The following is a 24,129-nucleotide window of genomic DNA, read 5'->3' as shown; positions in this document are numbered from 1 at the left end:
TGACAAGTGATATTTTAATTAATTTTATTATGTGTACAAGAAATATTGCTTGTTTTTATTATTAGGAATCTGCTGTAATACATTTTTGCAGGAATATTTCTTCTTTTTAATCTTCCAAGCGTTGAAACTGTACACGAGTTCGACTCAGGTCGTACGTGTAATTAATATCGAAACCAATTCCAAAATGAATTCTGAAATAGCATACCACTTCTGATGTTTTATACAACGGTATCTTATATTAAAATTCATATATGTAGTTGGATGAAAAATTGCAGTTTCTGTCCTACGATTAAGCTGAAAGAGACATTGACTCCAAAGAGGAATTTTTCTGAAATCTACACTTTACATCACATATAATATACTGCACAAGTTAGATCCTACACTTACAGTATTGCTAATTATTTTGTCAATAGACCACAAAGCTCCATTATTATCCTCAAAATTGAAGGACGTTGAATAAAGGAAAAATTGGTCCTGGTATTTCCCTTTCGCGTAACCTTGAGCGATGTCAATTAGAGTAGGCACACTAATTGCATAACGCGTTTGCGATACACGGGAGAAACTTAGCGCTGTTTAATGAAGCTTCTCTGTTGGAAATAGCCAGGCGTTAATTTCGGCCCAAGGAAAGGCCAAAGGCGTCTACGCGAGCATCGCTAGATAACGTTAGAAGACATCGTTACTCAACGTTCGTTTGTGAACCCTGTTTGCTGTCGGTGATCCTACACGATGAATTTTAATATTTGCCTGCCTTTGACGGATACTTCGTCAATTGACACTTCATTATTTACCAGAAACTATGGGAGGTGAACAGTTTCTCGAACGTTGTAATATCATTGATTAATGTTAGTTGCTGAGATTGATTGTTCTTGAAGTTGTTAGCTCGATGTCATTTATTTTCAACATTGTGCTTTTGATTTAGGATGAAAAATTGTGGACACTGATTTATTGCAAAAAAATATTAAAATTGAGAAGATTTTTAAAAGATTATACTTTAACGTGAATATTACACAGGTACTCTGAGTCACGAATTTATTCAGAATAGTTTATTAAATTCACGTGTTTAGAGAATCTAAGGAAATTTACTTTTCGTGTTAAAATTGGGAATTGAGCCAGATGAAAGAAGAGATAAGTATACTACAGTAGTTCTCATATTAATTAAAGTTCTGTATACCTATGTAGGTGTACACATAGATGTGTGATTCATTATACATCTAAAGATTCAGGACGACAGAATAGAAATAATTTGAAATTATTTTCAGGTTGATATTTTCTCTCATAAAGAATTATCAATTATTTTTTAATATAAATTTTATACTTTCAGAATTTAGCTACTGATCATTGACCTGTGAAGTCTCTTAATAAAATACTATTTATGTTTAATGTCTACCATAACAGTAATAATTAAATATTAAAGCAGTCCAGCTCAGAACGTCATCCTGATAAAAATGACTCATTTTGAGAGCTTTTTGTAGATATCTCAGAACTGACGTTTTTCAAGACGTCTCATTTTCCTAGCATTTCGACAATACTTCCAAGAGCCTCGATAAACAATGATCAGTCACGCAGACCATCACGTGCTCTCAATATTCAGTCGCTAACTCCTCTTGCAAATAAATCCAACGATCACGAGATCCATGGAGCCTCGATCATTATCGTCGAACCGATCCAGGAACGGTAACAAGCGAACCCTAGTTTCCGCGTGTTCGCGACGATCCAAGTCGTTATTAGCCGTCGTTTATTCCCTAATGCCGATAACGAGTAGCGCTCAGGCAGGCCTGATCGATGGGCTCGATGATAAATCACCGCGAAACGAACGGTCGTATTCCTTTTTCCCTCTTCTCCGCCGAATCACATTTGTCTCGCGTCTCCCGTTATCCCTCCGCCGCTAACTGTAAATCGGACCTCGACTCGTTCGTCCTGTCGATCATTTTATTTCGGTCCTGTTTCTTTTTCGTTCCTCCTTCGCTCGACAGAAGTACCCAGCTAGCTTCCTCGGTTTCTTCTTTTTACGACGTTTCATAGGTTGGACCAGACGCTCGTCGATCCCGATCCATCATTCCCGAGCGGCTACCACAGGATGTTAACGATCACGTCGATCCGCCGACTCTCTGTCTCCCTCTTTCCGCGTTTAGGTCCTTCGCAATGGTCCGTTCGATTTTCCTCGCGGCTATGTTCAAGACTGAGGAGATTGTCCTGGCTGGGTTTATTATAGGAAGTCGTGAGTTACATATTGCTCATTTCCTGCAACTGTGTACGATATCATTCAGAAACGTTCTCTTTTTGAGTTATCAGCGCAGGAAGAATGATTTCTGCAGTAAGTGGATATGTTAGATTTTCTCAAGTGTTATGATTTTTTAGTGCAATAATTATTATAATATATTTATATCGCTTGTAATTTAAGAAACGTGACTTTCTAATTACTGAGTCTGTAGGACTCCATAGGCATGTGTATTCACGTGGAATTTTGTTGATAAATACAGGGACAAAATTGTTGAAGGTAGGTCATTTTTTATTGCCATCGATTAATGTCAAAATCGATCAAGGAATCGATTTGGTAATGTTTTACGTGTACGTGATCTCAAGGTGGTCGAGTTCGTACGCATTGATTCATAATCATAATATAGTAGCGAGTGATGCAAGTTGAAAGATCATTGCTCGTTTGAAGAATAACGTAAGCAGAGAACGCGAGGAGGACCTTCAGGCATTCGTCAGCAGCGGTGAAGAGTAAGTTCACAGATGTAAGAGCATTGTTACAAATTGAATATGAAACCAAATATAACAGAATATTTGTAGGTGATGTGAAAGCAAATAGGTATATTAATTAAAATCTCGAAGTACATTTATTAAAACCCTATTCCCATATTTTCTTTTATTCGAAATAAGGATGTACAGAATCTCAGAGGTGTTGTTCCTGCTGTTAGAGTTAAGATAGAAAGATAGGATGGATTTGGAAGATTCCATTGAGGTATAAAAACAAGGGTGAGTGGAGATGTCGCGGGTTTATGACCCCTAATTAACTAGGAGAAGCGAGATAGTGGCATTAGAGAAAATATATGGCTTTATGGTGCCAATCCTTCGAGGGTTGTAAACTATAATCCAAAACATCGTGAAATGTTGCCGTAAAATCTTGGAACAGCAGAGGTTTTCATTTTAACAAGCGTGTCAGGTCAGAAAAGGCCTGACTTTGAGTAGACCAAGTACTGGCCAAGTTCTTTATCTGTTCCTAACAGAGGATGTTTGGAATATTTTACAACAGAGTGTAGGTACGTAAGACATTGAAATTTCTTCTAATATTTAAGCCTATAATTATTGCCTGTCTATTCCCACGCATCCCCACGCACTTCTGGCTGTACTAACACAGGCTCTCTTTCGAGGGCACACATTCAAAACAGCTGTACACGCCTGTGCACTGAGCACCAAGCATCAGAAAGCAATTTGGAAGTGTTGATTAAGTAAGTACTGTATAATTTAATATACAACAACGTTGAGAAACGAAATTAAGAAAATATCAAGTATTCGTAAATTCATCGGGTCACTTGTCTGTCCCCAAAAATGTATAAATACCCTGCATGACCGACACGTTTCTCAGTCGCTGTACAGGTTTCGAAGGATGTGGATCGCGATGGGCCTCAGCTGATTCCTAGGTTAGCTTCCCCTGATCCGTGTCAAAGGTCTATGGGCCTTTGAGGGTGCGTCATCCTTGATCAGTGGTCAGCCCATATGCCGTAAGATACAACATCCATCGAGGGACATCGTCAAGTATCTTTGTTTAACAATCGAATCATAGGTGAGTTTAGGTTCCTATCTTCAATATTAAATTTAAAACAAGACAGTCGCGTATCCTTTCTCTAGAATTTCTTCCTTTTTTTTGGATTACCCCTGTTCGTTTCTCGTTTTTGATGAGACGACCATCATTCTGCATGTATCTATTTAAGGATCAGGCAAGGTAACACGGCAGCCGAAATCTTGACGCGGCGAAGGACTTCAATGATGCTGAACAATCTTCCCATAATTTCGTTCCAAGATCTAATCTGTGCCTCATCATTGTCTACTTCCATTAGATGAAAATCACAATTTGACAAGGTTCGTCATTAAAATAGTAAGTCAAAAATTTAATGTATATATCCTATGTGTATCCTGCTATTGGCTTTATAACAATAAAAAGACAGTAAGTAAAAGTATGCGTATTTAGCGTTTTATTTCAACCATCGTACATCCTCTGTAATAAGCATTCCCATATTCCCAACAGTAACCCGATCTCTATTTCCAACGATAAACCTCCGGTAGTGCTGTATTCTCATGATACTTTCCTTCATTTCTGCCCAAAGTATATTTTGCGGCAGATATGAGTAAAAGTATCAGGAGAACATAATAGGCCAGGAGGTATATCGAAAAATTGGCAGGAAACGAAACTTAGAGTTTGTCCGAAAATCAGCAAAAGTATTAGGAGAACATGATAGGCAAAGAGGTATTCCAAAAATTGGCGGGAAACGAAAGTTAGAGTTTGCCCGAAAATTGACTAAAGTATCAGGAGAACATGATAGGCAAAGAGGTATTCCAAAAATTGGCGGGAAACCAAAGTTAGAGTTTGCCCGAAAATCGACTAAAGTATCAGGAGAACATGATAGGCAAAGAGGTATTCCAAAAATTGGCGGGAAACGAAAGTTAGAGTTTGCCCGAAAATTGACTAAAGTATCAGGAGAACATGATAGGCAAAGAGGTATTCCAAAAATTGGCGGGAAACCAAAGTTAGAGTTTGCCCGAAAATCGACTAAAGTATCAGGAGAACATGATAGGCAAAGAGGTATTCCAAAAATTGGCGGGAAACGAAAGTTAGAGTTTGCCCGAGAATTGACTAAAGTATCAGGAGAACATAATGTGCAAAGAGGTATTCCAAAAATTGGCGGGAAACAAAACTTAGAGTTTGCCCGAAAATCGACTAAAGTATCAGGAGAACATGATAGGCAAAGAGGTATTCCAAAAATTGGCGGGAAACGAAAGTTAGAGTTTGCCCGAGAATTGACTAAAGTATCAGGAGAACATAATGTGCAAAGAGGTATTCCAAAAATTGGCGGGAAACCAAAGTTAGAGTTTGCCCGAAAATCGACTAAAGTATCAGGAGAACATGATGTGCAAAGAGGTATTCCAAAAATTGGCGGCAAAGGAAACTTAGAGTTTGCCCGAAAATCGACTAAAGTATCAGGAGAACATGATAGGCAAAGAGGTATTCCAAAAATTGGCGGGAAACCAAAGTTAGAGTTTACCCGAGAATTGACTAAAGTATCAGGAGAACATAATGTGCAAAGAGGTATTCCAAAAATTGGCGGGAAACGAAACTTAGAATTTGCCCGAAAATCGACTAAAGTATCAGGAGAACATGATATGCAAAGAGGTATTCCAAAAATTGGCGGGAAACAAAATTTAACTTTTAGCTAAAGTTCGCAAAAGTATCAGGAGAATATGATATGAAAGGAGGTATCTCGGAATTTTCAGGAATTGGTTGGGGACGCCAATTTTCAATATGGACAGATATATTTTAGGATAGGAGAGAGGAACGTGTTGGGAATGTGATTCAATAAATCAAACACAGATTATTATTTTTAAAGCGATTTTATTTTTTAAATAAATAGTTAGGAGAATTTTTACAATATTTGTACAATATTTGTATATACAATAAGTATGAAGTAATATGTATGTACAGTATACATGCCAAATTTTAACTAATATAATTTATTATTAGGATAATTCATTGCTATATACTTGAATAAATTTGGCAGTGGGTAGTAGTCTTCTCGATGAAGCTTGTTGTTAATAAAGCACTCTGTATTCTCACTGCCGTGTTACATCAATGGCGACTGTAATCGAATCGCGATGCTTTCCTAATCAGGGGGCAATCAATGATGAGGTAGTTGTTGGAACTTTGGCGAAACTTGCGAGAGATCGTTTGGTATCATCCAGGTTGTTCTCCGCACCAACATGTCGGTTGCCTTGCCCGATCACTAAACAGAAAGATATAGTATGATAATCGTCTCATTAAAGACGAGCAAGCAGCGCAAGCAAAAGAAACAAAAGAAATTTTAAAAAGTGATAGGCGACAGTCGTGTTTTAAATTGAACATAGAAGATTTAAACTTACTCACCTGTACATTGTTAAACCCATGACACTTAATGATGCCCCTGGATCGATGATGTTCCTCATGGCGTATGGTCTGATCACTGATCAAGGTTGACGCACCCTTAAAGTCCCATGGGCCTTCGACATCGATCAGGGGAGGGTAAATCAGGAACTGACCGAGGACCACAGCGATCCGCAAACTTCGAAATCTCAGGAGCGACTGAGGAGCGCGCCAGTGGTGCAGGGTATTTATGCCTTTTTGTTTTGGAGCACCACAGGTAAACCGGGTAACAGAGGTTAGTTCACCACAATCACCACAGATTAACACATTCGAGGCTGATGACCCTACCCTTGGGGATAGCTCTTCTCATTAATTGAGGATACAATATTTGAGTCATCTTTGTATTAAAGTGAATGTTATTGACCACTGGGGATGGTCTTGGTAGAACTCTAAGGGTAGAAAAAAATACTTTGAGATCTTTAATTCAAATAAGAAGAAACATATTCGAATGTTTTAAATAATATATTTATTTTTGTATCACATACAATATTCTGTTGTATCTGGTTTTATATTTATTTTGTAACAATGCTCTTACATCTATAAACTTATTCTTCATTGACGCCGATTTATGTCTGAAGATGCGGTGTTTTTGTACCATGTCTCTTTGACCACTAAAAAAGAAAGAAACGCAAAGATATAAAGAAGCTTCTTCTTAATGTTTAATTGTTCGCTAAATATTGATGGTAACTCTTATTAGAAAACTAGAATTATAAATTATAATTACAACGCTCAAATACCTTAATGCTAATAAGTTCTTCAAAGCGTCCTATCTCTTCGACTGTCACGCAACGAATGACGACCTTACTATGTATAGGTATTTTGGACTGTGTGGCGCTGTTTGGGGCCTATGTGTCTCATAGTCAGTAGCTCATTTTTGACTTAAAAATTGGGCAAAACTTATCAGTGGTCAAGGACGATGGTCAAGCTCTGTCCACTGGTCAGAGCAGTCCAAGGGGTGGCGACTGCCCAGCGGCTATGAGAGTCCAGGGTGAAGTCCAGGGTGGAGCTCGAAGCAGTCAGTCCAGGACAATCCACACCCTTTGGCCTGCGACACTAGAATGACAAAATCGACTCGTATTATACAGTAGAAAAGTCTGTGTTTTATTCCTTACTCCTCCCCTATCTTTCCTCTTCCTGAACTCCCAAACATTGCATCTAAAAATCCTTCTACGCAATCTCATAGTTTCTCCATGCAACCCTTCACCCTTTCCACCCAGAAAACGTCACTGGTACCAACGTCAGGCTACACGCTGTCACTCCAAGGGCAAGATTCCCGCGTGATATCGCTATATGGGAAAACGTCGCATCCACTGGCGTTTAGAATCGTATTTAGCAGTCTGGGTGCGAAGTGCGAGGCACGATGGAGGTTTCTCGACGAGATCTCGATGTCGGTAGTCAACGCGAGCTAGCACACGGCCGGAAAAGGGGAGAAAAAGGGAGAAAAGAATCGTCTCCTTCCTTTTGTACCGACGCGCTACGTGACACGACTGCAACTCACGGGAATTAACGACGCCTTGCGTCGTCGCTTGCCAACGTAAATCTACCGACGGCGAATTAACACGACCTGAGCGTGTCACACGTCTGATGAAATGTTTGAGACCAAGACGTTCGTTTCTGGATAACTGGATAAGAGAGATGGAGAGCAGATGAAGCGCCTCTTGAGGGATGAAATTGACAATAGCCTGCAAAGAGCGATAGAAGTGTTATGAATTGAGCACGAGTTCATGTTTTAAGCAAAAATGAGTTGAAAATGTGTGATCAGGTTTTTTTAAGAGAAATTGCTTCAGAGACTCTGGGTCCAATATGACCCTATGAAATGTGTCCTTTATGAGATATAGGTAGTTATAGGTCTAAAGTTCCAGATGTATTTGATCTTTAATTAGTATCAGATTTTTCTGATGGATATTAGGTTCCTGAACAGGAAATTGTTTAATATAGTAACAAACCTAGGAATATCACATTAAATTATTTTTTTAGCTTGGTTTAATACCAGAAATATTATTTCTAAAAATTGTGGTCTTTCTACTTTATAAGATCCATGGGGCCTCCATTATCACTTTACATCAAACTATATTTATGTCCAAACTACAGTAGATTTTCTTACGAATGAATTTTCTAATATCTCCATTACAGTATTTTCTACGAATTATTCCCAAAAATATACATTTCTCTTCATTAATCTCTAGTTACGAAAACTTACTTTAATTCAAATCCTTTGAGTAATTACTAAGATACAAATTTCGACTATAGAACGTCGATAAAGGGACAAATACTGACGTGAATTTACATTAGAATTTACATTCTGTATGCCATATTATATCCTTATATCAAAGCTAAGTCCCGACAATAGACGTGGAATATTTTCCTTCCGATTCTGCGAATCGCATAAAAATCGAGCGCTTGTGACGCTGATCGCGCAGAGGATTGCGAATTTGAAATGGAAACTAGACACGTGGTTTTCACAGCGGCGAGAAAACTGCGCGATACCTAAACGCGAATTGTTTAAATTCATCGACAATAATGACATCCAATTTCCAAATGTTAATTAATTTTTTTAGAGACATTTATTGTGTCATTTAATGGCAATTATCAGTTTTTGTGTAAATTAATTGTGATGGTAATTTAATTTGAACTCGCCTTCGACAGGTTTATTGTAACTATTATACTTATCGTATTGCATCAGAATGAATGCATCTGATGCATTATTGGCTGTGAAAGGGTTAATTCTATTCTCTGGAAAATTGATTCATGCGTCTGGCAAATTGTATATTTCCTTGATTTTTAGCTGCCCTTGTACTTATCGATTAATTTTTCCTTGCTCTCTTTTTTGCATTTAGAAAGTTTAAGCAGGCCATGTTGTTACAGTGTCTCCTTGAATTTTGAATCATGGCATAGTATGATTAAAATTTCTACGCAATTTATCATTACCTTGAGAAGAAAAAGGAGTACCTATTCCACCTTCAGTTGAAATAAAAAAAAATTCAAGAATTCTTGGTCATTTTCCACTCAAATCACTAAAAAAAAAGAACTGAGTTTAATCAAAAGGAAACTTAATCACTAAATTAATCACTACCTCCGCAGTACCTAGATTCTCAGAATCAGTGTAGATTATTTTTCTCCGTTTCTTAACATTTTTATTTCTCCTGTCATTCAAAGAACGAAGATAAATCACTAGAACCTCCAAAGAAAACGCAAAAACTGATTCCTTGGATTTTTGTCTATGGTTCTGATGATTGATCTCAGATGACAATTCTATAGTGATAAAGCGAAACGACCTAAGTCACTTATTTTTGTCTTACCTACAAGTGTCTTCTTGAACCCTTATTCTTAAATGAAAAAGCTCTTTTAATGTCCCGTTTTCTTTCCGAAAATATAGATTCTGCATTCTAAATGTCAATCCAGACCATAACTCTTTCGAAAATGTGACATAGGTAGTTTTGCCTCGCAACCACAGAATGTTTCCATAGCTTACAGGTCGTTTCTCGTAGGGCTAACCGTCGACGGAAGTAGCGTCTGTCCGACGAGACGGATGCCCGAAAGAAAGTTCTCGAAGTCAATTCCGTAATGGTCGGCGTAGCATTGAATTCAATTGAATAATGGCGATGGGGGAAGGGGCGCGAAAGGCAGCCGCCCCGATCATTATCCATCATTCGAGCGATTATCGTGATATTCCCGCGGCATTCGCCTTTATCGCCGTTATTCAACGCGTCGACCGAGAGTGTCGAGAGAGTGATACACGCGTGAAAGAAGTTTCGAGACGACGAACTCGGGACCTCCGATGGGATCGTCTCGTTACCCTGATTACTTCTTATCACAGAGAGAAGCTTTACAGAATTTCTTTCACTCGATTTCTCTGGATTTTTAATAATAATAATTTAATTATAATAGACTTGTTTCTGTATATTAAGTACACTATTTTAGGGGTGAGTATCTTATTATTATTGGGGTTTTTATAGGTAATCAAGTGGTTTAGGCAAATTTCACATCTATATGTAAATTATAGGTACTCCTTGGGTCAAATATTCTTCTATCTAGACTATTCATAAATGTCTACAGATAGCATTCTCTATAAAATCGATACTAATATCACTCGCCAGTTTACAATTCAAGAAGAAAGAGTTGGAGAGTCCAGACTAGGGTTGCCACAGAATTTAAATTTTTATTTTTGAGTCTTATGTCGCTATGACAGTCGCAGTTTTAATATCTTAAGTCAGATATTGAAGTAGCAAAGTAGTTGAAGTAGCACATTCTAATACACACCAGGTCTGATGGAGCTCCTCTTAAAGAACACCTTTCTATGATCCTCAATATAACAACCTATCTCAAAACACGAGACACAATTTACCAGATTTCCCATTTCAATCAACAGTTCCTTCCAGCTCATCCTGCCATGTCCACAACAGTTTACCCAGACCCCTCCAACTCTAATTTCTCTCTTAGATCAGCGAGCAGCAGATCTACCGTTAAAGATCGGCCACGCTCCATTAAATCCTCACCTGGCTAATTACCGATTCCTAAGTGACCGTTCAGATTTTCGCGTGTGCTACGCCTTGCGCGTTATTGCGTCGCATATGTCGCTACGCCTCGTTCGTTCTCTCAGCCGTTCTTCGCTTTTCCACCGACGATCCTCAGGATCTAAATATAACCTGGCGCAACATCAGTGGCCTGAATCCGATCGAGAGCAAACACGGAAGATTCAACCGATCCACAGGATCCCTCCAGGTGCGCGGATCGGAGCGTTGACTCGCGAGGAACTGGCTTCTGGCGGCCATTGGCGATGGCCAGCGCAAGGACTCGCAGTCGTTGTTTTGTAGACGCGATTGTTGGCGGCTTGATGTCGATTTTAGGGTGATTTATAGTGTTCAGGGAAAATGGGAGGAGTATGTGATTTATTTATTTAAGTATTTGTGTTTTTTACTTATAGATCTTCTGTATTAAATATGATTGCAAAGGGTTAAGTAATAAAATAATTCACATCCAAAATTTCTAAAAAATGTGACTTAACATTGACAGTTTATATTGCACAGTCAAAGTGAAGCAAGAAGTTGAAAATAGTCATGTTACACATGCAGTGTCCTAATGCTTTTGAGGGTGTATATGATGATCAGTTTAACTGGAAATCTTCTAAAGATTGTTGGCAACACTTGCAATGCTAACAGCCTTCATAATAAACGCCTGCCAACACTCGAAGGGTTTTTAGATAAACTGATCACCTTGTATACGTACCTATCGAAACAAAACGAGGCGTGTCCAGTTAGCTGTGCGTTAAGATACTCAAGGATCTTCTCTCATCTCGTCGAATCGACCTGAATCTACGAAGAACGTTCCCCAGCGCGCGGAAGGAGCAAGTCCAGCGTGTACATCGCAGGAATCGCAACTGGGTGTGCCAGCGCGTTGCCTATCGACAGAGACACAGGAATAAAAATCAGCCGCCGTAGGATTAACGGGTGCTCTCGCAGACGAGGAACCTGGCGCCAGCCACTAAATTAGCTGCTCGCACGACGTGTCACGATATCTCATTCCTTTCTCGTGTTCGGCTCCTCCTTTTCCTTCTTCCACGTCTCCTACTTTCTGCCCTGTCGATTTTCAAGCAGCGTCGTACCTTTGTTACGTTTAAATGCTGCCAACGGAGGGAATCGCCTAGAGTGGCGAGCTAATGGGGCACGGAAGATATGGGGAATCAATGGAATTGCATCGATGCAATTTTAACTTTAGTGCTGAAATCCTACTTTCTCTCGTTGAAAATTAATATACCATAGTATTCAGTATTTAGTTGATGGTCGTAAATGATGAAAACTGGGGTATTAATTAATTTTTTTCTAATTTGATATCTTTAGGAGTGCATTGAAGCAGTTACCAAGTGCACAGTTACGCAGTTAACAAGCTATAAATTATTTTCTTCTTTCTTTTTTAATGTAATATGTGTCAGTATTTATTATTTGGCTGAAAAGTGCAAATACTATGAAGTCAAAAATTATACATACATATAATGAGATCTTTTCCTTGTAGCTTTAGGTTTTTCATAAATGTATTAATGCACCTTTGAAAAGAAGCTACTATAGTATTATTTTAATTATTGAAATAATGTCGTTGACTTATAATATTCAAAGTATTTAAAATGCTTTGGATTAAATATTGATAAATAAAGTACTAAAATGGTGCAGTGTTCACGTTAGCTATTTCGAAGCCTTGCTGTCATAGAACTGACTCTTTGGTTGCTCACGAGTGTTGCAGAGAGATCTGGTACACGCACGGGAAATGACATAAGCGTGGAAAGTAAAATCGGACATTTTGGTCAGTTGGTCGGTGTCCCGACGCTGACCTGCAGCAACGTCACGCAATCGGAAGCCGTTTTTTCTCGGTGAATCACGCGATTGCTAATTGTAGCTTCTGTATTAGGATTTCAATTATTTTCTGAAACAACACGTCTACGAATCCTCTGTAAAAAAACAGATAACCAATAATCTTAGTATATTACTATTACCTCTTGCCTTAGAAAAGGTAGATAGGTTTAATAAAAATATAGAATAACCTCAGATTTCGATTCCTTATCTCCCTCTCAATATTTTACTTCCCAAATAACAGAAATCGAATAACTAAGCCCATGTCTCTAATTATTAAAACATCCACAAAACAGATCTACGATACACTTTTCTTCTGTCTTTGTATTTATCTCAGTGCCTCCATTAGACATACACTTCAACTATATAATTCTATATATTATTCTATATAACACTTATACTCCTCGAAACCCCACCCTCAGTAGCCCAAAATCCCCCCTCCTAGTCCCAAAAATCCCTCCTTACGATTCCACAAGAAAATACCAAGCCTCGCCGCCTGCAATCACTAATAAGTCTAGTCTACTCTCTGAAATAATCCTTCCTTCGACGTCCCCGTGTCCTAAGACCGAGAAGGCGCGCGTGGAAGAGGTAGGGAAGGCGGTGGAGGGTGAAAAGTAAAGAGAAAAGCGAGCTGGACGATGGGGGAAAAAAGAGGAAGAGGCGCATCGGTGAAGAGCAGGTTTAGCTTCTTGCTCGGCGTCGTTTAGCGAGCGTATCGGAGGCGAATCCCCGTATACGGGCTGCTGCCAGGACGGCGAACGCGAAGGAAGGGGATCGTATGGTCGCTGGGCGAAGGGCAGAGGGATGCAGGGAGAAGAAGAGAGGAGTAAAGGAAGAGGAAGAAAAAGAGTCACCCTCCGTGGCGCCTGAAGGCGATGGGCAACCAACGACCGGTCGCTAAGGGACGCGAGAGCTCCGAGACTTCGGCCTTCGAGGTTCTGCTGCGTTCACCAGGTTCACCAACCTTTTCACGGATCATTCTGTCCATTATTGAATAACTTCGCGTCTCTCCATGCCCGTGGCTCTTCGAGATCTAGTGCTTGGAACAGGATTGGGAGTTTTATGCATCCACTGCTTTCTTATCTATTGGATAGAAACAGAAGAAATGTCCCAGTGATTTTATCTCAGTTCATTTGGGTCTTGAGATATCTGGCCAATGTTTCGAATCTTTTGTGGATGTTGAGTCTTTTTGTTGAAGCAGTTTAAGCAGTTCCATTTAAAGATACTGTTTTAGTGATCATTGAAGTGTAGGTGTTCTTCGTTTTAATTTATTTTAATGAGAGAAATGGTAGCAGGCCTTTTGAGTTAGAGTATTTCTTTATTTTTGGAGCCTTGTCCTATATATTCTTTTTAGTGTGTGTTTTTTGTATTAATATTATAATGGTCAGTTTGAAAGGATGAAAAGGTACACAGTAACGAGTTCTTATTCAAAAGGGTTAATAAATTGTATAGAACTCATGTAGCTCTTAGTCTCACCCTACAACACCATCTGTTTTGAATATCACCTGATTGTTCCTGTCTAATATTATGAATGTAGCTGAGCTCTGCTTAATTCCTAAATTCTTTCCATTGAGATAGTATTTTTTCGTTTTACTTCACCAGAACAGCCTCTTCGCGATTAATGAGTTTTCGGGCCCCATGGGCGCTATTCTACTCACCCGAGAGGGACGAACTCTTAAACCAGCAGTACATAATTTCTAGCTGTCCAATGGCCCATGATATATACTGGTCCGCCAGCTCTTGCGTTGCTGTCGGCCCTCTAAAAAATACGGTGCTACTCCGCGAGATTCTCTATGTAGATTAAGCTTCGAGTCTGGCTCCAGCCTTGTAGATCTTAGATCACCATCTTCAATGGCTCTAATCCATCAACTGGAAGGGATGGGAACATCTTCAGGTGTTAATGACCACGTAATTCGATGGATGTTCTTTAAACTAATTGTTTAGGTACTGAGACTTTCTAATTTAGCATTTATTACAAAATATTTCTAATTTAGTAACTTTTTGGTATAACTAACAAGTAGCAATTGTTGTAAGTAGACTTCAGAGAAATTGAAAGTGTTTTTTTTATAGTTTCTAGAACTTAATAAAAAGTGGAGAGGTTTAATTTACTTATGTTAAATTTGTCAGCTTTATGTACCTTCTTCTCTAACAGTTCAATACCTTTACAAAAATTTGTGAATTTGAAATTTAAATCTGTATGTGAAGAATGGGATCCACTTATATACAGGGTGAAATGTTTCAAATGAAAGTTGTTTGGTATCAAGAGAAGCTTACCAAAGAGCAGTATACCCTCGAGACCAAAAAACTTTCGTTTGAAACATTTTTTCATGCAACAAGTAGTTTAAAGAAACTTCAAGTGATACAGTGGCGCGACTCACCCTGTATAGTCTTTTAACAGGTTTATATAAAAAGTTTTACTATAATCGTAAATCACTCAAACTCTTCAAGTTCCCTCCACCAAACCCAGAGACTCTAACCACCAAAGGATCATCTCACTCAATTCCCAATACCATCAACAACGTCAGCACTCAATCTGCTGACCTAGACATTCAAGTACGGTTACAAACAACTTACCAAGAGCAATCAGGAGGATTCTATTATCGCCTGGCGAACAGTCCTCTCCTTCCCTCCATCCACGTTTCCACGAACCGCTAATGGTCGTTTCTGATGCCATTTCGAAGTAAGAAGCGCAAGGTTTCCCTCGTCCTATTATCCGGCTCTTTTACAGCCCATTCGACCGTTTTTACGGTCGATATACATACATCGGTTGATATAAATAGATCGGCACCCGAAGAAGCTCCAAGGAGAAGAAGAGAATTCGAAGGACAAAATGAAAACGTTCGCGGAAAGAAGACGCAGCCTCAAGGTGCACCCAGAACGCGCGATAGCAAACGTGTCTGACGTGACTATCGTCACCTCCTCTCGTCCACGAGCCATTAACGTAACCAAAATGGCCATTCTCGCGGGTTACACGAGAACGAGAGCTTTATTGCCGTCGTATATTCTTCTTTTACAGACTCGCGTCGCTGTGTTCCAACCTGACTTTACGAGACTATCTGGTCCCTTGTTTCGGAGCTCCTTCACGCGATAGCTAGACTCTAATCTGGCCATTACTTGTCAGATCGGGTGGAGTAAAAGGGTACATGCTGGGTTTAATTGGTTTCTAATATCAGTGTAATGGCTTGAAGATTGGCGATAAGGATGTGCTCCTTTTCGTTGGGGAGGAGTATTGAAACTGAAAGAGGAGGAGTCGATCCTAGGGTAATCATTACTGTTTTGTCCTTCGAGGAGATGTGCTAAGACTGAGGATAGTGGATTTAGAGTGTCTTTATTATTAATGTTCCTGATAGTCTATTATATCAGAACGATGTGTCATCTATTTTCTTGGGATATCTAGTTCTGGGCACCAATTTCTATGAATTTGTATTGTGAACTATATGTCCTGGCTATATTTCGTTTTAGCCTAATACTGTGACCACTTATTAAATAAAGTTTATTTAAAATTCCCACTCCTAGTAAACTGAACATATTTTACTTTAGTGTCTTTTGCTATTAAAATGTCAAACTGTTCAGCCCCATACATTTCTCATAAAAAAATGTGAAAGGAACGTTTATTCTTTCTAATCGTCAGTGAATAAGCCTCGTCAAATGTAAGACAAATTTTATCTTTGTTAGTATGAAGCGCTCGAATTCCCTTGTTTCAGACAAAAAGCAACCAAGATAGCTTCTGCTTGATAGTCAACAGAACGACTGTCGCGGGTAGCGTCTTCAGAACGCAAGGGAACCTTCGCAAGGTAAACCAGCTTCGTCTTGCCTTAATCGCTGCTCCCGTCTCTCTGCGGGAGGCAAGTCCGCTGGAAAAAATCCCCCTCGCGATTACTGGCGCCTGGGGAACGTTCCTCGCGAACAATGTACTCGCCATGCTGCTTATTTTCTCGCGTAGACTTCGAGGGGATTCTCGAAACAATCATGGAGAACTTGTTCACGGTGTGGTTCCAGTCAGTAAAGTCTCTTCTTCAGCGATTATCTTCTTTGATAAACTTATCAGGGGAGTGAAGATTTAACGCATGAAGCCTCGAGAAGTTTTCGTTTCAGTTTCTTATGTCATTTGAGGGTGAAGTTCTAATTAATGGTCTTGAGAAGCCTGAGAGTTATTCTGATCGCAAGAGTTGGGGCTTGAAATCTATACTTCATAACTCAAAGAGCGAACTGCCGCCTGCAGCACCATATGGCCAGCCTATCATCTCATCAGGTTTCCACCTGTGTAAATCATTCTCGACAGATGTTACTGCCAGTTTCATAAATTATACTTTTTCCCATGTCTACGGCGGAAGTGCTCTCGAAGGGTACAGAATCTCTTGTAACTCGATCGTTCATGTAATTGTTATCCATGGCGATGTTTAGAGCTGGTTTTAATCTGAAGATTAACACGAAACAAGAAAATATCTACACAATAAATCTTCATTAATAGTAACTTCTGCTCTCTCTAAATATAATCATGCATTTTATCTTGATCAGCCGAGCCAGTCACAGAAGGCAAGCTTCTGTTCACGAGGATCAGACTAGAGGCGCTGACAGAACAATTGTCCGAGGGGTAGCTCGCGATTCCAGGATTAGCACAGGCGTTACAGGACGCAGAAAACCTTCGCAAGGTGAACCAGATCTCCCTCGGCTCTTTCCTTCTTTCTTCGTCCCCTGTTCCCCCTTGCACAGATAAAAATCGTCGGTAGTTACCAATCCCGCGATACTGGAGCGCATCAAAGATGCGCGGCTGGTGCATCTCTGTGGGATGTCGGGAACGCCATCTCGTTACGCTACTTCCTTTTTGGAGGCCGAGCGAACAGAAGCTAGCCTACCTGTATCCACTGCGGAGAGGCTCTGATCCAGTGGCGCAGGACGAGTCACCATGCTGGCTGATGGTTTTTTGAGAACAATGGATAAACGAATTTTCCAGGATAGTTTATTGTGGTAGATAGACACCTACGAGTAGAGACTTTTTTGTACAGTGCTTTCTTCAGTATCTAATTTATCTTGTAGCAACTTCTAAGTACAAGGTAGAGTCAGGTTTCTTCTAAAACTGAAGCTAACAGTGTTCATTAGGGAAGTCTTGTATTTCCTTCTATTTCTGATGCTTGCTTCGTGAATCAGGATTGTCTTATCTTGAGATGTGTCATGACTCTAATAATCCTTCACATAGTTGCAAGGGTATCCAGCCAAGAAGACATCAGATCAAGTTTGTCAGATAATCGTACATAATAATATCTACAAGTGTGTCATCTTCAGCGTCTATTGAAAGTTGAACAAAATGGATAATAGCACTGCCTAGTATCACAATGACATTGTAAATAAAAGCAAAAGTCGAAGATGCTATCTTCAGCAGAGAAAACTTCAGAGAGACCAGCAACAGCGAGGCATTCTCGTGTCACTGCAATTATGTTTGTCTTCGACAACCCATGACTCAGGAAATATCTAGAGTGTCTCTGCAATACATGGATTCTTCGAATTGTCCAAATGATCCCGAAGAAAATTGTTGGCGTTTGTTCCCTAATGACACGGGATGAAGCTGTTCATGGGCCAGCGTAGATCGTGTTTCTACCAAAAAACTGTGGCCAGGCAGTGCTCTGGCGCCTATGGAAGGCATCCGAGCTGAACCAGTCGATCCTTCTCTTTTTATATCCACGCTCTCGGGAGGGAAAGACACCTCCTCGCGTGCACCTCCCCTTCGAGATGCCTCCTGCACCCTCGACAGGTCTATTTATAGATCTTGGGCATTACCTGGGCCCGAGTGTGTTTGCGTTCGCTGGCTCGCGTGCTGGTTCGCGGGATTGTAACGTCGGCCGCGGTACACGCCTCGTTTACCCTGGAACGTGATGATATCTGTTTGATGATGAGATTCTGCCTTACAGATCTTCAGGATTGTTGGTCTAGCCCGTGTTTCTGTCGAGGCGATTTGTTTAGACGGTCGATGAACCTTGGTCTCTTCTTCAATCTCCACCTCTGGCTCGTTTGGTTTCCTTTTGGGCCTGTTTCTGGGGCAATTTTCAAACTGGTGTTTCGGGATTCTTTAGATTGAGATATGGGACTTGGGCTGAGGGTTTCTCACTTGTTTTGATTCGTATAGTTTCCTTTCTAGATGAAACTATAGTTTAACCCATTTTTTGCTGTGGTTTGCATTTGGGGAACCTCAGTTTTCTTCAAAACTCCTCACTACCTCTATCAAAAGTATTTAGGTGATTTAGCTACTTAGCTGTTTAATAAAGAAGAATATAATGATACAAAAAAGTATATTACCTGTCTCTTCTTGATTTTCTTAGCACATACTCCTCGAAAAAGAGAAAGAATTAATCATCATCCATTAAAAGAACACTTTAGTATCTACCTTGATCTCAAGCCTACCAATGAAGGTCCTACTATAGTTTAATTTTTCCTGCATGTAGATATGCCGAATCATGTACCATTTCTCAAAGAAAATTCTCTGTAGCATCAACAGCATCGTATCTTGCCTAGCATTGTCACTGACCTTCGCAGACGCTTCCTCCCAGCCTCTAATCGCGTCAGCTTCGATCACGTCCTCAGAGATGCAAGCGCGTCCGCGAGGCCTGGACAGTAATTTCGACGAGGATCGATAAGTCAAGGAGAAGGGGACACGGTGCACGTAGCAATCAACCCGCAGAAAACGGTGATATTCCCCTGAGTTGCTCGTTGGTGGCCAACATTCACACGCGATACCAGGACTCACGTACCCGCGGATAACGATCTAAGATCTATAAATAGTACGTCGAGGCTCTCGAGCCTCTTTGTACCAGAGGAAGAAACCGAAGAAACTGCGTGGTAATTACATCGGAAAAACGAAGACGGCGGTTGAGAGTTGCGGCCTCAGGTTCGCGGTACCGATCCAAGAAGAAATGTAACGAGTACCAGTCCACTAACACAACCTCGTCTTAGCTAATATTTAGGATCTATAAATAGCCCGATGGACCTGAAGAAGAGGCGCGCAGACTCGTCCTTGCTGGACTGGTATCCGAGCGCACGTCCCATGGGGAGGGATTCTGAGCTTTCCTTTTTGTGGAAACTGAATTATGCAATTATTTCTGGCGATCTTTCCTTTTTGACGTCGAAAGGAAATGAGTACCAATTGATTGGGGTACGGTTTTCTAATCACTTGCTGAGTGGTGCTTAGGTCTTAACTAGTAATAGCCAGGTTTCAGACGAGGATGTAGCGTCTATAAACCTTCGATTAAAGTAGGTTCTTATTAAATATTTTTAACGTGAAATTAGTGTGATAGTAATTAGGTATATATCTCATAGAAATGAGATATTAGCTATATTATAAATATTTAAATATATTTCGTAGTTAGGGAAAGAAGACTGATAGCCCTAAACTATTGACTCTCTTTAGAAAATCAGCTTCAGGGTACCTATTACTAATACAGCTTCGACTAATCACCACGCCTTGCAGAGTGCAATTTTCGAGTCTTATCACTATTCTCACTCTCATCAGCTTCTGAGCTCTCTCAGAGGTATCAGTCTCCCTCAAACAACGCTTGTCGATAGTCAAGGACGACTCTATTGCCTGTCCAGGAGAAGAAACCGACAATTGCGTGCCCTTTATCGGCGAACGTCGCCGAAAGGGTATTTTATCGCGGGTTTATTCGTGCTGCGTCCGCCTGCAGCATCGGGGCTGGTTTATAAATAGCCTTGAAGAGTCGCATGAGGCGCCTAGCGCTCGATGCCGATTACTCCTGGCGCCAGTGCACCAGCCTCCTCCAGGTTCCTTTAATGGCCGACGGTTAATGGGAAGTTAATGTCTGCCATGTGCTAACTACGCGACCGGTCCTTCTTCCTCTTTCCACGCTTTTTGTCCCCATCCTCCTCCAGGCTTCTGTTTCCTCGTTTTTCATCGGTCTCTTTCTGGTATCCTCGTCCTCCGTCTAGTGCCCCTTCAGCGACGTTTATGTAGAATCCTGGCTTTTGTTCTGCTCGATACTCCTTATGGGTGTCGAGTGGAGCCTTGAAGAGGACCAAAGTTGAGAAATTTTATGATTGGGTTTCCTGAGGCTTCTATTTATGGCAGGTTAGACTGATGGAAAGAATATTTCAGTGATAGACAAGTGTTGAGGAGTTGAAGATTCTTTTGATGGTCGTTGTTTGTTTTATAATATTTAATATATTTTTATTGTGACTGAACTAGAATCCTTTGTGACTGGATAAGCACTTTACGAGTACAAGCAAAAAGAGGGTGGAAGTCTGTAATTTTCAGATAACAATTTTCTTTAACTTTGAGTTTAAATTCTCGTGTACCTAAAAAACCAACACCTTCAGAATAAAAAAAGATATAAATTAGAATATCCAGCTACTGGAATGCAATTCAAGTATCGGTACCTGGATTTTTCTGTTGCGAGCCATTTACCTTACAATCTCTCTGCACTCCCCATAAACATTCATCATAGGCCGCCTCGCAGTGTTCTTTTATCCTTTGACCGAGAGTAATCCCGCGCGCAGGAATTCCTGACAAGGACTCCAGCTCCAGGCGCTGATGCCGATGATGGATTCGTAATCACCAGCTTCTATTTGCAGTTTCTGTCGTGAGAACATCGTCATCGCGCCAGGAATAGAACCGGCCCCCTGGTCGATGCACCTCGCAAGAAACGAGTCTGTGCACCGTAATATCGATCGTTGCCAGCGCTCCCCTTTATCTCTCGCGGCGATACACGAATTCCTCTTCCCGTAAACGATATCAAAATTACGAGCGACGCGCGTAGGAAACCACCACGCTGGTTCCAGGCCACGAATCCAGCCGCGATGCGTGTTCTGTCGTCGTGGTTCTCGTTCCTGACGCGTTAATTTGTTGGCTTCTTTCTTCGATTGTCGAGTTTTCGCATTAATCGAGAGATAAAATTGTGTACGTTCTTGACATCGTTCGATCGGAACCGGTTTTCGATGTTCATTTGCAAGCTTTATCGCGTGTCGGGATAGATTGCCAAGTTTCTCTTGGGTGTTTGTTACCCCCCTTTATGTCGGTGATTGAATGGAGTGTAAAATATTAGGTTTTGTGAGACGATTTTGGTATATTGTGGTGATTTGTTTGTTGCTAGGAAAATTGGGGTGGTACTGTGGTCGTGTAAAGTATATATATGTGGATGAGAGTTGTAGTTAATTATTATTATGATTAGGAAGCGTTTTAGCAATACATTTTTGTCATGCATGTACTGCAGAGTTGCTGGGTTTAAGTAGAATATCCCTGTCAGACACAGACAGTGAAGTAGATTTCATAATTTTAGAGTACAAGAGCGATAAACTCTACTTGGAAATAAAGAAAATAAATATGGGTGAGAAGTGTAGTTAATTACTGTTATGATTAGGAAGCGTTTTTGGAATACATTTTTGTCATACAAGAAACACACAGTATTACAGAGTTGCTGGGGCTAAGGAGAATATTCCTCTCAGACACAGACAATGAAATAGATTTCGTAATTCTAGAGTACAAGAACCATAAATTCTACTTGGAAACAAAGAAAATAAATATGTGTGAGAGCTGTGGCTAATTACTATTAAGATTAGGAAAAGTTCTTGCGATACAATTCTGTCATGTAAGAAACGCACGGTATTACATAGTTGCTGTGACTAAGTAGAATATTCCTGCCAGACACAGACAACGAAGTAGGTTTCATAATTATACGGTACAAGACTAATAAATTCTACTTGAAAAGAAAGGAAGAAAAATTACTGTGTATATCTTTTCTAAATATTCAAGTAAAAATGTAATATATAATTATATAGTCACTCTACATAATAATTAACATGAGATCATTTTAATTCCTGTAAAATTACATTTTCTGTCTCAATTAGATAAACCCTTCTCTAATTCATTTGGAAATTGATAAGTGGATATTAATGCATTTATGGAAAATCTAATAGTGCAGAAAAGTAGAAAGTTCTTTTACAAATAACATTCCAAAATGAACAGGAGAGAAGCTAGACTAAATTTCTACTAAGGATCTATTTCTCCATCTGTATTTATAAAAATACAGCATTCCATAAATAAAAAATATATTACCAAATATTGTTCTTTAAATATTTGTCTTTCTTGAAAATTCTACGACAATCAGGTACACGCGTTAAAATAATAAATAAAGGTCAAAAAATGCTAACTTCTTACATCTCTGTTCCTCCTCGACCGCTTCCAAACAATTGTGGGAAAATTTGCACAGAACGAAGGAAACGCACGATTTCTGGACTGGTGCATACAAGTCTAATGCGTCGCTTCCTGTGCATACAAACCCAGTTCGTTCGTTAGCCCTGATACTGATCCCTGCGGAACGAGATTCCCTGCGTTTATGGTCGCCGTCACGAGCAGGATCGCGCGTTGTTCTTACCGAAGCCCTTCAAGTTTTCCACTCGGCTGCCTGTGCAGCAAGTGGAAGGAAAAGGGGTGGATTTTCACAGAACGACTTCCATTTCTCGTGAGAATTTTCACAAATTAAGAGAGCTGATTTATGAGGGATAAACATCTCGTGAGTGTACTGCTCTTAATGGAGGTGTTCGTGTCCATTTTTTTATAATTATCGTAGTCATCGAGGGGAAATATGTGGAACTAAATTATAGGCTCTCCTGAGATTTTATATTTGATTAGGAAGTGTGCTCACTTCTTTTATGAGTATATGGTAAAACAGAGGGTAGAAATACGGGATATCAAGGTCTTGATCTGTATCTACATAGTACCGATACCTTTAACAGTAATTGAAAATTACTAATTTAATTACGAAGAAAATTAGTAAGTTATATTAAAATTAAGATTATAAGGTCTTCCCACAATAGTTGTTCTTATTCATTATTGTCCTTTTGTTCTTGATTCTTAAAGAATCAAAGAAGATAATCTGTTCTATGATAATTCGTAGTTTTAAAATATTAGCGAGAACTTAAGGTATATTACTTCTTAAAGTATGATACCATGGCAAAAAAAGTAAAAGCAGTGTTAATAATATTTTTACTTATTATTTTAAGCAAAATAAAAACTCTCTATAATACCTTTCCTAAGAATTAAAATACTAGTGTATTTATTTTTTGTACACATATGTTATAATTTTAAATATTAAAATTTCTTTTTAAATACAATACCAAGTTCCCCACAAATATTTTTCACAGAGATTCTACCTTTACATTGCACGTAATATCATATTCAAGCTTCTAAATTAGTTTCACAGCTTCATTTTCTACATCAGAGATGATTTCCTATTGTTAAGTAGAATATCTCGCCATGGTCAGCCACTCATAAACAACTGTATAGTTCGTTCAATTTCGCCCTTTCTCGTGACCAGCATCGCCGAGGCAATTAAATGTGAATCGATGTCGCCGATTCATTGCAACAAGCACTTGTCTCGTACCTGCGCACATAACGCGATGCGCAACGATGCATCGAATACGCGACGAGCGGATGTCACGAAACGAAGAGGAAACCCGAAGATAGACTGAGCACGTGTCGTATGTCTGCAATCGTAATGGTTTCGTATTTTCGTGCCAACGGTTTCCCTCGTATTCGCATTGACGTTACTTTTCTATGAGCAGACTTATATAATGAGGAATTAAACATAATTTAGCCAAAAGAACCTGTTA

General features: G+C 39.8%; 1 protein-coding gene and 1 long non-coding RNA gene across 5 annotated transcripts in view; both read left to right on the top strand.

Moving 5' to 3' along the window:
- S6kl (ribosomal protein S6 kinase like) overlaps positions 1-24,129 on the top strand; it is a 64,819-nt gene that overhangs the window by 34,138 nt on the left and 6,552 nt on the right. The window lies entirely within an intron of this gene.
- Positions 2,985-4,157, top strand: LOC143178173 (uncharacterized). The gene is made up of 3 exons (XR_013001730.1): positions 2,985-3,452; positions 3,590-3,787; positions 3,936-4,157. It is a non-coding gene; the product is annotated as an uncharacterized LOC143178173 (long non-coding RNA).

The sequence above is a fragment of the Calliopsis andreniformis genome, chromosome 4 (assembly GCF_051401765.1).
Source record: "Calliopsis andreniformis isolate RMS-2024a chromosome 4, iyCalAndr_principal, whole genome shotgun sequence".
Classification (NCBI taxonomy): Eukaryota; Metazoa; Arthropoda; class Insecta; order Hymenoptera; family Andrenidae; genus Calliopsis; species Calliopsis andreniformis.
The sequence above is the reverse complement of the archived record's forward strand: the minus strand, read 5'-3'. Positions and strand labels throughout refer to the sequence as shown.